The sequence below is a fragment of the Seriola aureovittata genome, chromosome 2 (assembly GCF_021018895.1).
Source record: "Seriola aureovittata isolate HTS-2021-v1 ecotype China chromosome 2, ASM2101889v1, whole genome shotgun sequence".
NCBI lineage: Eukaryota > Metazoa > Chordata > Actinopteri > Carangiformes > Carangidae > Seriola > Seriola aureovittata.
In genome coordinates this window covers 12,657,551-12,669,652 of record NC_079365.1, presented here as the reverse complement: position 1 = coordinate 12,669,652, position 12,102 = coordinate 12,657,551, and positions in this window count along the sequence as shown.

The window sequence follows — 12,102 nt, the reverse complement described above, 5'->3', positions numbered from 1 at the left end:
TTGCCATGGTTTTGAAGAAACTTCTACTACCACTCCAGTACAAAGGAGCTGAATGTACTGACATTAGTGAAGCTTAAAACACTGCAGTCAACAGCAATGTGTCTTCCATGCTACAGTGGATAGTCCACAAAACCCTCAGTGTTTCTGAAGAAATGTGCAGTAATGTTTGTGGATGATCCACATTGCTGTAGATTTGTTTTTCCAAATGTTATTTTACATGCTTTTAGCCCCACAAGCAAAATTCTACTCACCTTAATGTTACTTTGTGGTGGCAGATGTGTCAGTGGTGGAAATATCAGAAGTTCAGCCAAATGTATTAATAAGGAAACTAGTCAATAACTGACCTTTTACCATCGTGCTATGAGCAACAGTGATCTGCTTTCATGTTGTGCGCCTTGTAGGTTTCTGCAGTCGCTGAGAAGGTAACCAGATAATGGAGGTGTGCATCCTGTTGCCTGAACGGCTTCATGCAACAGCTTGTTCTGTAGATACATTTTTGATGAACGACTAACCCGATAAATACATTGCATTTCGTAGAAAAGCCATCCCATGTCTCGCCAGTTGAAAGCTTTTAATGTGAAGTCTCAGTTGTCGGAATTGTTTGGTTTGCATTAGCAGTAAAAAATCCCAAAATATGTCTGATTTAATGTAAGTTGTAAACCTTGTAACTTTACTGATATACAGCGAGATTTTCTTTCTTGGTTCTTAATATTTGATCCTTTTTGCCTGTTTCAGGTTTGGACATGCATGTGTGTGTGTGTGTGTTTGTGCACACAGAATTAATGTGACCCTGGGATCTCCTGCTGTTAATCATACTGTGGTGATACGAAGCAGATGACCAATTAAAAATCTTGGACAAATACCCGATCGGAGCTGTGCTTGGAGGGTCCTCCACTCCACATTCTACCACTGCTTCTTCACAGCCATTTTCCCTCTCCCTTCCCTCAATCACACTGAGCCACAGGGGTCTTTCCACCACACGCGGACACACGTACACATGAACGCACAGAAAAAACACACGCACACCCGCACACATAAACGCAGTACACCTTATTACTCTTTATTAATCTGCAGGGCGTTAATTGAAACCCCCCTGAGTCTGAGCCGTACCTGCATTCCCTCTCTCATTATCAGTCAAGGTGCCTTTGGGGGAAGCAGAGAGGGGGATGGTGGCAGAAGGAGAGGAATACAGCGTCTCCTGTGACAGACCAGTTGTACATCCACAGATCTGACTGAATTGAACTTAGCAGCCAGTTGGTGTTTGCTTCCATCAGTGAAAAAATTACGCCTGGAGCACAATGTGCGGATCCATGAGTTTTGCGCCTTCAGTGTGTGCTCAGGTCATTAGTCGTGGCCTCCCTCTCCAATCACATGCCACGTGTGACCGGATCAGGTGCACGAAAAAAAAAACCCAGTCGAACTGTGCAGTCATTAGGAAACACATTCGTCTCTGTGCTTCTCAGCCAACGTGGACAACAGCTAAACCGTGAATGAAATCTCTTGATCCCTAAAACTAATATTTCGTGTCTGTCGCTGACACAGCAGAAAACACAAATATTCCAAATGTAGATGTAGTTTGTAGAATCTGACTTCTTTTCTCTCCCTTTTATAAATCTGTCCAAACATCAGTTATCAACCGAGCTCCACTGACAAGCGACACAGTTTCTCAGATTTCCCTTTGAGCGTTATTTTTCTTTTTGTCAGAATGATCAGTGTTTTGATTCAGTGTTTTTGTTCTGCATGATTACATTACCAGATTTCAGCTGGTTCCACATGCTGAAGTTAATAACGGTTCAAAAAAAAAAAAAAAATCTGCTTTAACACTCACAACACACGAATGCTACGAGGCTGCTGATGCGGTGACAGTGTTTGATGGCTGAGAAGAAATAAAGCAGGAGAGGAGAGCTCTTAAAGCACACAACTCAAATAATGTTATGTCAGAGGACCGGCCTTGCTGGGACAGGTTTAATTAGACATACGGTATGAAGGAGCTAATAGCTGTTTAATAATGCATAGTATTTAAGAAAGAGTGCCGTTGATCAGCAGACCTGGAGGTTGGTGTTTTTGCTTTCTTTTCATCTACAGTGTGACATTTGATGATTGCCGAGTTTCTGCTCATCACAGGTGCGGAGACGAGCATCTTCCTAGACTTTCGTCATTAGTTATGGTCCAGCCTCGCACTTTCAAACTAGGCCAGGGTTCAGTTTACACAGGCGTCGCTGGCTCTGGAGGTGTACATGCGATGCCAAGAGAGGAAAGTGTGTACGAGTAAATTGTGTGCTTGCCTACGTGTGTGTTTATGTGTGCGCGCGTGAGCGTGCGTGCGCGCCAGGAGAGAAGAGGATCCGATTAGTACTACTCTGAAAGTAATTACCTTAATTAAAGCAGTAATGTGTGGAGACAGAGGGGAGGAGAGTGGGGGTGGGGGGTGGGGGTGTGGGGGGAGGCAGGGGAGAACCTGCCATCTTTTATGGGGCAGTTTAGGGACTGTGTGATTTAAGGGACACAGTCAGCAGTGGGCAGAGAGAGGGAGGGAGCAATAGAGAGACCAGTTGGGGATGAAAGGAAAGTGGGGGTGAGTGAGGATAAGAGGAGTTTTGCTATGGGAGGATAGACAGAGGTGAGGGGAACCAGTGAGTGAAGGATTGTGGGAGAAAAAACTAGATCAGTTCAGACAGAGATCTGGCCAATAAGACAACTCACCCCTCATGTATTGTTTTCTTCTCTCGTTAGCAGGCTTAAGTTTTCACCTTATCTCTACCTGGACTTTCCTTACATGAACACACACACACACACACACACACACACACACACACACACACACACACACACACACACACCATGCTCACAGAAAACAATACACAATAGCCTCCATTACACATATTATGTTACAAAGCATCTCTCCTGTACCTTACCTGACCTGGTGTATGACTGATTACTCAACTGGCAGACAAGCTTCCTCCATAACTTATTTACACACACACACACACACACACACACACACACATGTGTATACTGTATGAAGCAGTGCCAGTGTCGTGGTTGCCTCAGATATTGTGCAGTTTGTTTCAGAAGCTTGTGTTTGTGGTTTGGTGTGAGAACGAGGTAAAGCCTTCTGGCCTTTGTTCAGTCGTGTCCCTGTAGGTCACAGCGGAGGCTAAGCACAGAGACGTCATTTACCCACCTCTGAAAAAATTAAAATAGCATTTAGATCCCACTGGGTTGTCTATTCACTTCATCTTTGCAAATCCTGATGTCTCTCAGTGTTTCACTCCACTTCACTCTACATACATACATGTTCCTCATGGTTTGTCTCCTACAATATTTTCCACTATTTCATGTTCTTTTCATCACCTGTGCCACTAGATCTCTCTGTCTCTGATGATAAAATATTTTCTCATATTTTGTAAGGTTGAACACTTATTGTTGTGCATTTTTTTTCCCCCTCTGTTTGGCCCAAGGCCTCACTCGGGGGTCCACGTGTGTGTTTGCGTGTGTGCGCGTTAATGTGTGTACTGTTGGTTCTGCAGAATCAGACAAAGAGATGGAGAGAAGCTCACATATTTGCATGAGTTGGAGGTCTCATTGTAACGGTTTGATAATGGAAATCAAATAACAACCTACGGAGTATAGTCAGTGCCGTGTCCTGACACCACATGAAGCTTACAGGTGTGTGTGTGTGTGTGTGTGTGTGTGTGTGTGTGTGTGTGTGTGTGTGTGTGTGTCTGTGTGTGTATGTGCGTGTTTGTGTGTGCATGTCAGCGTTTGAATTGCAAGTGAAATAACATCTTTGTGATAGAGTGATAATGAAAATAATAACATCCCTGACAAAATATTCATAAAGGTAATGATGAATGCCATATTTCCCAGAGAGATACATCAGAGGCGTCTTGGTTAAAAAGAAAACAGTGGCCAGCGTCTCCCACACCCTCAAATTATCTGCCGCTTTCACATTTCACTGATAGCATAGATGAGAGCTGAGGAAAATGGACACACAATTATGCTCACTTGTCGTATATTAATACTGCTTCTTGACATCTTCCATGGACCCTGAGCTGTCATCTCTTTGTCTGCTTTAATTGAAAATTAATGGTTACTGCGTTGCCAAGGCAACTGTGGCAGTGGTGGTGGGTAGCAAGCCACATTCAGACAGACACCAGTGGCATTGTTTGTCCTGTCTGACCTTGGAAGTCAGAAAAAAAGAAAGAAGAAAGGCAGAGGAGGACAAAAAAGACATTAAAAGGAGAATAGAGAGGTAAGGGTTGAATGTTGTGCATTGGAGCGAGGGACAAAAATAAAATAAAGTTATTGTGGCCGTGTTTTGGCCAGGCACAGAGAAAGAAAACTGCGGTAGGGGTGACTGAGGAGGAGACTGAAGATATGATGTCAAAATGCCAAATGGGGAGAATTATGTTTGAGTAAGAAAGCAGAAAAAAGGCCTGGTGATTCTTCTCTGGAGCGACAGGATTACCTTTGTGCTGATGGAGTCAGAGGGCACCTTATGGCCCCATAATCATCTGGACACAGGTGTGGGATCGAGCGAGTGTGAGAGGGAGAAATTGTATGTGTGTGCGTGGACATGTTGGTCCTAATGTTTACAAATCCATCAGTGTGCACACCATGCCAAATGGACACTGACTTAGAGGCCAGGCATCTGTAGATTGACAGAGAAGCTTATGGACATCACGCAATCTCCTCCAGTGGCGAGCTCTCTGGGCCCAGATGAGAGGAGGCACAAAGGGTTACAGTAGACATGATGAAATTTCATTTATAAAAAAAGATTTAAAAAAAATCATTTACAACCCCGAGTTACTCTCAGAAGACGTCAGCGGGTTTGGTGCTTTTCGTCATTAGTGGACATTAGTGAGGAGTTTGCCTGTTCAAGTTGCATTCTCAGAGTTTAGTGCAGAGAATAGAAAAGAAAACTTCATTAGATGATGTATGTGATACCGTACCCCCCCCCCCCACCCTTTTTATATTTGTGGGATGCTGTGGGACATAAAATTGTGGGACATTTTAAAATAATCAAATATTACCTGAGAACGATTTTTTAAAGCAAAAGCAAGATAATATTTAGTAACACTAACTGTTCAATGACTTCTACCTTTCCTACAGCACTCATGTTGAAGGTTTTATGTTCACACACACTAAGTGCAGCGAGGAGTGTTCATGCTCATTTGTTAACAAAGGAATATTCAGAGTATTTTTCTGACTTTTTGTATCTCCCTTAAAAGACACAAGGCACAGAAACAGATTTGGATCCTTTGGAATTGCACGCTTCCTCTCTTAACTTGCAACAAGTTGCAGCAAAAAAATAATATTGATCTTTGATGTAGCTTTATCTCTGTTTCAGGAGCATGGCAATGAGGAATAAAAACTCTACTCACAAATATTAGTTTGATATTAATGAATTATCCAATCTTGGCTTTGCAGGTGAGTTGAAGCGTCATTCCTTTGACGCTTTACTCTTGATAAGTGTCTACTTCCTGAAAGATTTTTTCTGTATTTCTCTGCATATAATATAAACTTAATCACCTTGCATTGGAAAAAATGTAAAAACTCCCTCTGATTATAGTGTTAAAATATTGCAGCGTGTGTCTCCTTTCAGCTCTCAGTCCTGCTTGGTGTACACTGTGTTGAGCTTTTCAAACTGTAGCTTAAACAGTGAACATTGTCTTCAGTGACAAAAAGCACAGCGATGCTTCATGATGTGGTGTCTTGAGTGGGTCCTTGGCGATTGGTTTCTTGTTTCAGTCGTACATGATGAATTCACAGTTTTAACTCCTCACAGCAACGTCCTTTACAATTTTGCAGCAATCCCTGTTCTACTTGTGTGTGTGAACAAAAACGTGTGTGTGTGTGTATTTGAAAGCGTTTGCTTGATCACGGCTCAAGTGCATCCACCAGCCTGACTATGTTTGTGGAGAGATGTGTTTGAATGAATCATGGCGCAGCATGTACAATGATTTCCATTACAAGACATTTAGCTGCCAAGCAAGAACTGCACACACAATAGTGCCTTTCTAATAGTTAAAATGTGGACTGATAATAAACCTAACACGCTCTAATTTGTACTTCAGGCCAGTCGATGGTAGACAAGACAGCCAGTAACACACGGAAATGAGTCACAGTTTATGGAAATCCAAAATGTTTAAATGGTGTTGACAAGTCATACCGACCCGTCAGCATCAACAGACACTTGGTTTATTCTCAAGTGATGCTCTGCCAGGCCTTTTCTGCAGAAATCTTTACTTCTCACTTTTTGTTTTAAGTCAGGTCCTGTTCGTGGTATGTGCTATTATTTCCCCACTATAATGGTTGTTCTGCTCCATTCACTAGGGTTGCAAAGACTGACAATATGTATTGGTGTATAGCAGCATAATGAAACTTCCAAAGTGCACTGGCCCTGAACTTCTTCATATTGAATGCAATTACTGCAAGATAGGCTGGTTTATTTACAAGGATGTGAGGTCATATAGCATGTATCTTATTGCTGTTGTATTTTTTTGTATTTTTTTTTTTTAATTCAGATGGTTGACAATGACCCAGGAACTGTGCAGAACAATACGGAGTTGGTTGGCAGCATATCATTGAAAAAGAAATCCTTTTTAGGGGACATGCCAAAACATTTCCCAGTGCATCACTGCCAATATGGTGTGTGTTTTTGATTGTTGCTGAAGTGGGTATATCAAATTTGGTTCTTGTGAATAAAAATTATTCAAAAAAATATTCTAAACTTAAAAAAAGCAAATCTCCTTAAACTGGAACTGAATCAGTATTAGATTTCAGCTTAATTGAATTGTGTTGTGTTGGATTTTTAAAATATGATAGTTTGAATATGTGATGAGATGAATGGGGTTTGTGGGTTTAGAATATGTGAATTTTGAGCATCACGGGAAACAGTCAAAAAGAAATATGAATTGAAGAGGGTGAATGTTTCGTTGCAGTAGCTTTTAGCTGATCATAGAGACTCGTCGCAGGAGTTTGATGCCTTTCGGGCTGGTGTTGCAGTCAAAGACAAGTTGAGCAGAGCTGGAGAAAGCGTCACTCCAGAGAACGGCAAAGAACCACCAGTTGTTTGGATGTATTGACAGAACTTTGAAAGCGCTGGAGATGTCTGCTCAGGCCGACCAACCACCCCGACCTGTAAGGTGTATGGAGACGTTAACGGCATGAATGATTATCATGTAAGGGGTGGGACAATGTGCCCTGGGAACAAAGCTGTTGATGCTGGGAAACCGTTGGTAATCAGAATCAATAATTAGCCTTTTTCTGTGGAATGAAGCTAGACGTAAGGGCTGGTAAATGGTTTTTAAATTCATAAGTTTACATATACTCAACACAGTGCTCCTGTATATGCCGTTTTTACCGCCATGCTACAACTGGCAGACACAGCAGGTAGAGTCTGAAACAAGAACAAGAATAGCAGCAATATTCACGTTAGTTATGTGGTTTTAAAAACCTGTCAATAAATAATCTCAAGTCACACATAGCTATCAGCAGTGCAAAATAATGGCTGAAAACTAGGACAGAGAGATGGGAGAGAGAGAGAGAAATGGCTTGCGAATATTTTTCTTCTTTTCTTTTTTGAAAACTAACGGACCTAATGAGTCATTTCAAACTACCAAAATTAATGATTTTATTAATAAAGTGCAATAACAATCCAAAACAATATATTATGAGTTGTTTTACTGGGTTGGATTACATATCCCAGTGAAATGAAATTATTCCATTTCATGTGCAAAAGTGTTTATTTCATAGTATCTAATACATGCTTCTAATTACAGTACCGTAATGTGACAAACTGCACAGTTGCAAAGTCAGACCAATAGATTAGATACACATCATCATCTGAGCCACAGATGTTGATGATGAGGAACAAGCGCTTAAAGCGATATGACAGAACTGACAGACTGAGGTCACAGAAAATGCAGCACACACACACAAATTAAATGCACATCCAAACACGTGTAATCATGTTTACGTTTGTCTCTCATGACATGTGTGTGAGTTTGCTTTGATTAACTGATAACAATGGCTTTAATGAAATAGATTGCTATGCATAGCAATTGCCAGCGCACAGGCCATCATCAGCATGTTTATAAAGTGAAATTACATTACAATCAGCGCAGATAAAAAGCCGATGTAGAGGAGTGTATGCCTCCCCTAGGACAGATTTGTGATTCTGTCATGTCCGTTTTCAACATCACCAGTGTAACACCAGTTACATTTGATTCCTTAATCTGCACAAGCATGACCAGGCACAAACAACAGCTATTCATGCCGTGGCACCCACCTGTGCACACACACACGTGCACACACACACACACAGACACACACACACACACACACAAAGAAAATAATTTGACTCATCATCTGAAACAATCAACCTCTGTGAGACACCGGCACCCACCTGGCACTCCTTCAATCTGCAACAATGAAAGGTTAAAATGAATGCTTCAACCAAAGACCTTGCAGAACATACTCACCAAGAAATTCAAGAGCAATGATCTCGCTAAATCCACCTAAACGCAGCAACCGTTCCACAGCAGAGCGGCACGAATAAATAAAAGTCACTTAGATAAATTGCAAAAATCCATATCTTCCGTCTCCCGTGTAAGGACACATTCAGGTGCCCTACGCTATTGCACAGATGCAGTGTGATCCTCCGCTCAAGTAGTGCGGATAAACAGTGTATCTTGAGGATGAGGATAAATGTAAAAAAGCCACTGCACACACGTCCCCAGTCATACTTAAGATATAAGTGTGACAGAAAGGTATACAGCTGCAGACACTGCCGGACACTTAAGGGTTTGCACTGTCAAAGAAAATTTTGATATTTGTGAAATGTCAATTAGCAAAATCGTATTTGAGTCCGAAGAAGGAGTGAGAATGTATTATGTGTATCAAGTGTGCTAAACAGAGCTGTGGGTTTTTTTTTCTTCTCTCATGAATTAGGCTGAGAGGTTGTGATGCGGCTCAGTGCGCTGGCACTGCAACAGAAGGCGTCAGGGAAGCAGGAAGGAGGAAGGGATGTGAGCGAGAGGCAAGGGGTGAAAAAAAAGTAGTTGCGTGTTGATGATATGGAAGGCTGAGGTAAGGGATTGGGGATGCAGAAGGAGGGAAAAGATAGAAGAAAAGAAAGAGAGGGATGGATCACTTTCCCATATTGCATGTGCAAGCAGAATCCATCACCTTGGGGAGCCAGATGTGCGTCATTCACATCAAACTTTCCAAATTAAAGGGCCACCTCACCTCTCCACTCCCCTCTCTAATCCTCTCTCCATTTCCTCCTCTCTTACCATTAAGTCTGTGCGCTTTTACCCACACACGCTAGCTCGCTTAAACCCATACATGCAGACTCACATTCTGTACATACATATACACTTACTAACTTCTTGCCCTTGTTTTTTTTTCTGAGGAAAGTTGCTGAGAGGACTCATAACCGTAGCATAGCCGTAGGATGCAACACACATCTGCGCTGCCAGATGAGGCATTGTGGTTATCTTATCTGGTGTGAAAAGGGGTGGTGAATGTTATTTGCATGCTGCATTGATGTTCAAATAGCAGTTTGAATGCTTCCTCAGCAGGACCGGGCTGTGATTGTATGGTTGGCGAGAAAACAAGTGTATCAGATGATATCAGCATTGGCCTACTTTACTATCCTGGGTGAGACATATGAGTCCGTACCATAAAAAACTTCCCTCAGCTTATACATACATCTGTCTCCAACTCCACCGTCGGCTTTCCTCAGTAACGTACGTATGCGTGCCCGTCTGTGTGTGTAAGTTCCTCGACCCTGCGTCTGTTGCGCTTTATGGCAGTGATATGTTAAGTACCTCATATTACAGTCGTAAAAAAAAAAAAAAAAAGGTCTGCAACTTGCTTGATGCAGTTTAAAGCTGTAGAGGTAATGCCGCAAATCACCCTCTGCTCTTTAGCCCGACACGCACCGGCACAGACACACACTCGATCCTGTTTGAGTGGCTGCCAAAGGCCCTGTCTGCCTTTCATATGTACACAAAATGACAAGAGGGAAGAGAGAGGAGAGGACAGGAGACAAGAAGAGAGATGAAAGGAAAGGTGGAAGAAAGACAGTAATAAGGAATAAAAAGTGTCTGAATTGTAAATGAGTAGACGCCTTCTCTGACAGTGAAGCAACCGGACAGACACATGATGGAGCTTTCATCCCTCACCGTACTGTGTCATTGCCCCGTTAAACAGAGAGTGAGAGATATATTTTCTCATTTTAGGTCCAATTTCCCTGGCATTGGAGGGCACATGATAAGTGAAAAAGCAGAGAGAGACACCCCAGAATCTTTCTTTCTCTCTCTTTCTGCCTTCCTATCACCCACACCCACACACACACACAGACGCAGACACACACACACAGACATACACACACCTACAGCAAGGAGACCAACTTTTCCTTTCTTTGAGGGAGTTTTCTTTAGCCGTGCTGCCAGATGAGGTTTGATACCTGCGATTCTACAGTTAATCCTGGTTAGAATTTAAATAGAAGGGAAATTATTGTCTTTCTCTCACTTCCCTCTCCCCACTTCCATTTTCACTCCGTCTCCCTCTCTCAATCTCGCTCCCTCTCTTTTCTCCAGCGCCGGGCGGGCGCAGAAAAAAGCCTGACCTCTGCGTTTTCTCCCGTCCTTAAGATTGGTTTTAAATACTCAGCAGATTAAAGCACAGGCATGAAAGCTCACATTAGCCATATATTTAAAAATCCCCCTGGCCGATAATCCATGTATTTGTCAGAATCAAACACAGGGGAATAGAAAAGGGACCAATGACATGATGAGTAGTCTGAGCCAGACGTATTGTGAAGGGGAATTAGAAGGAGAGAGATACATTTAGCAGAATGTGGCCCAAGAAGAAAAGTCCTTCAGTATGATTATTGAAATTCACTCAAGACTGGCTCACGTGAACGTTTGACAGGACGAAAAGCACCGTGGCAATTTGACGACCTACGATGCCCTTCACTGTCTCTCTCTCTCTCTCTCTCTCTCTCTCTCTCTCTCTCTCTCTCTCTCTCTCTCTCTCTCTCTCTCTCTCTCTCTCTCTCTCTCTCTCTCTCTCTCCCTCTCTCCCCTTTCTTTCTCTCTCTGCAGTGCACACACACACACACACACACACACACACACACACACACACACACAGAATGACCTGTAATGATGAAAGACTGATAGACTCTCATGTGCATGTTCCACATGCAGTAAGATGTGTAATGGTAATTGTTAATATGCTGCTATGGTGGAAATTTCAACCTTCACAGGTGCCAGAGAACAAAAAAATGTTTGTAAACATAATATATACCTACAGTGTATTTTGTAGCTTCAATATAGATCCTCTAAAACCTGAGTCTTTTTTTCCAATTCATTGGAAGCTTTACAATCCAGTTCTTATTGCAAATGTTAGCTTTGATGTTATTTGCTGTCACTACAGTCTAAATACAAGTAGGAAGAAAAGCTGAATAAATGCATGCATAGTTGAAAGGATGGAGAAATTTGTATTTCTATCCATTTATGCCACATTTTGTGGTTTGTAGCACATTTACAAGGACATACTGAGGGGAGAAAAAAAAGTGAGTTATATTCATAAACAGTCCCCTGCGTTAGTGAAACCACTGGCATTACTTGTTGTTTCATGTGTTTTCTTTAAGCTGGTGAGAGAAGTTAAAGAAGAGCAGATGAATAGTCTAGAGAACTGAAATGTGTAGGTCAAAAGAAATCATTGAACCTTTCACAACCACAGTTCACATATACAAACAGATCCAGTAAATGTCAATAACCAGTTATAGTGAATTCCATATCAAAACTTATATGGGAAAAAAAACTTATTGCATTCAATGATGTGAAGTCTCCAAGGTTGTGGAAACTTTAAATAAAATAAATGTTTTTTTTTTTTTTATATTATTCAGCTCAAATGAGTGAACTTGTGATTTACTGATAAGAGCTTTCGATGACACAAGAGGACAAAAAAAAAAAAAGTGATGCATTCGTGAATGATTATAGGGGAAAAGGTGGCTTATTTGAAAAAAAGGAAAGGAAATCTATGTATGTTCAATGTCAAAAGCATTATAGTGCTTTCATT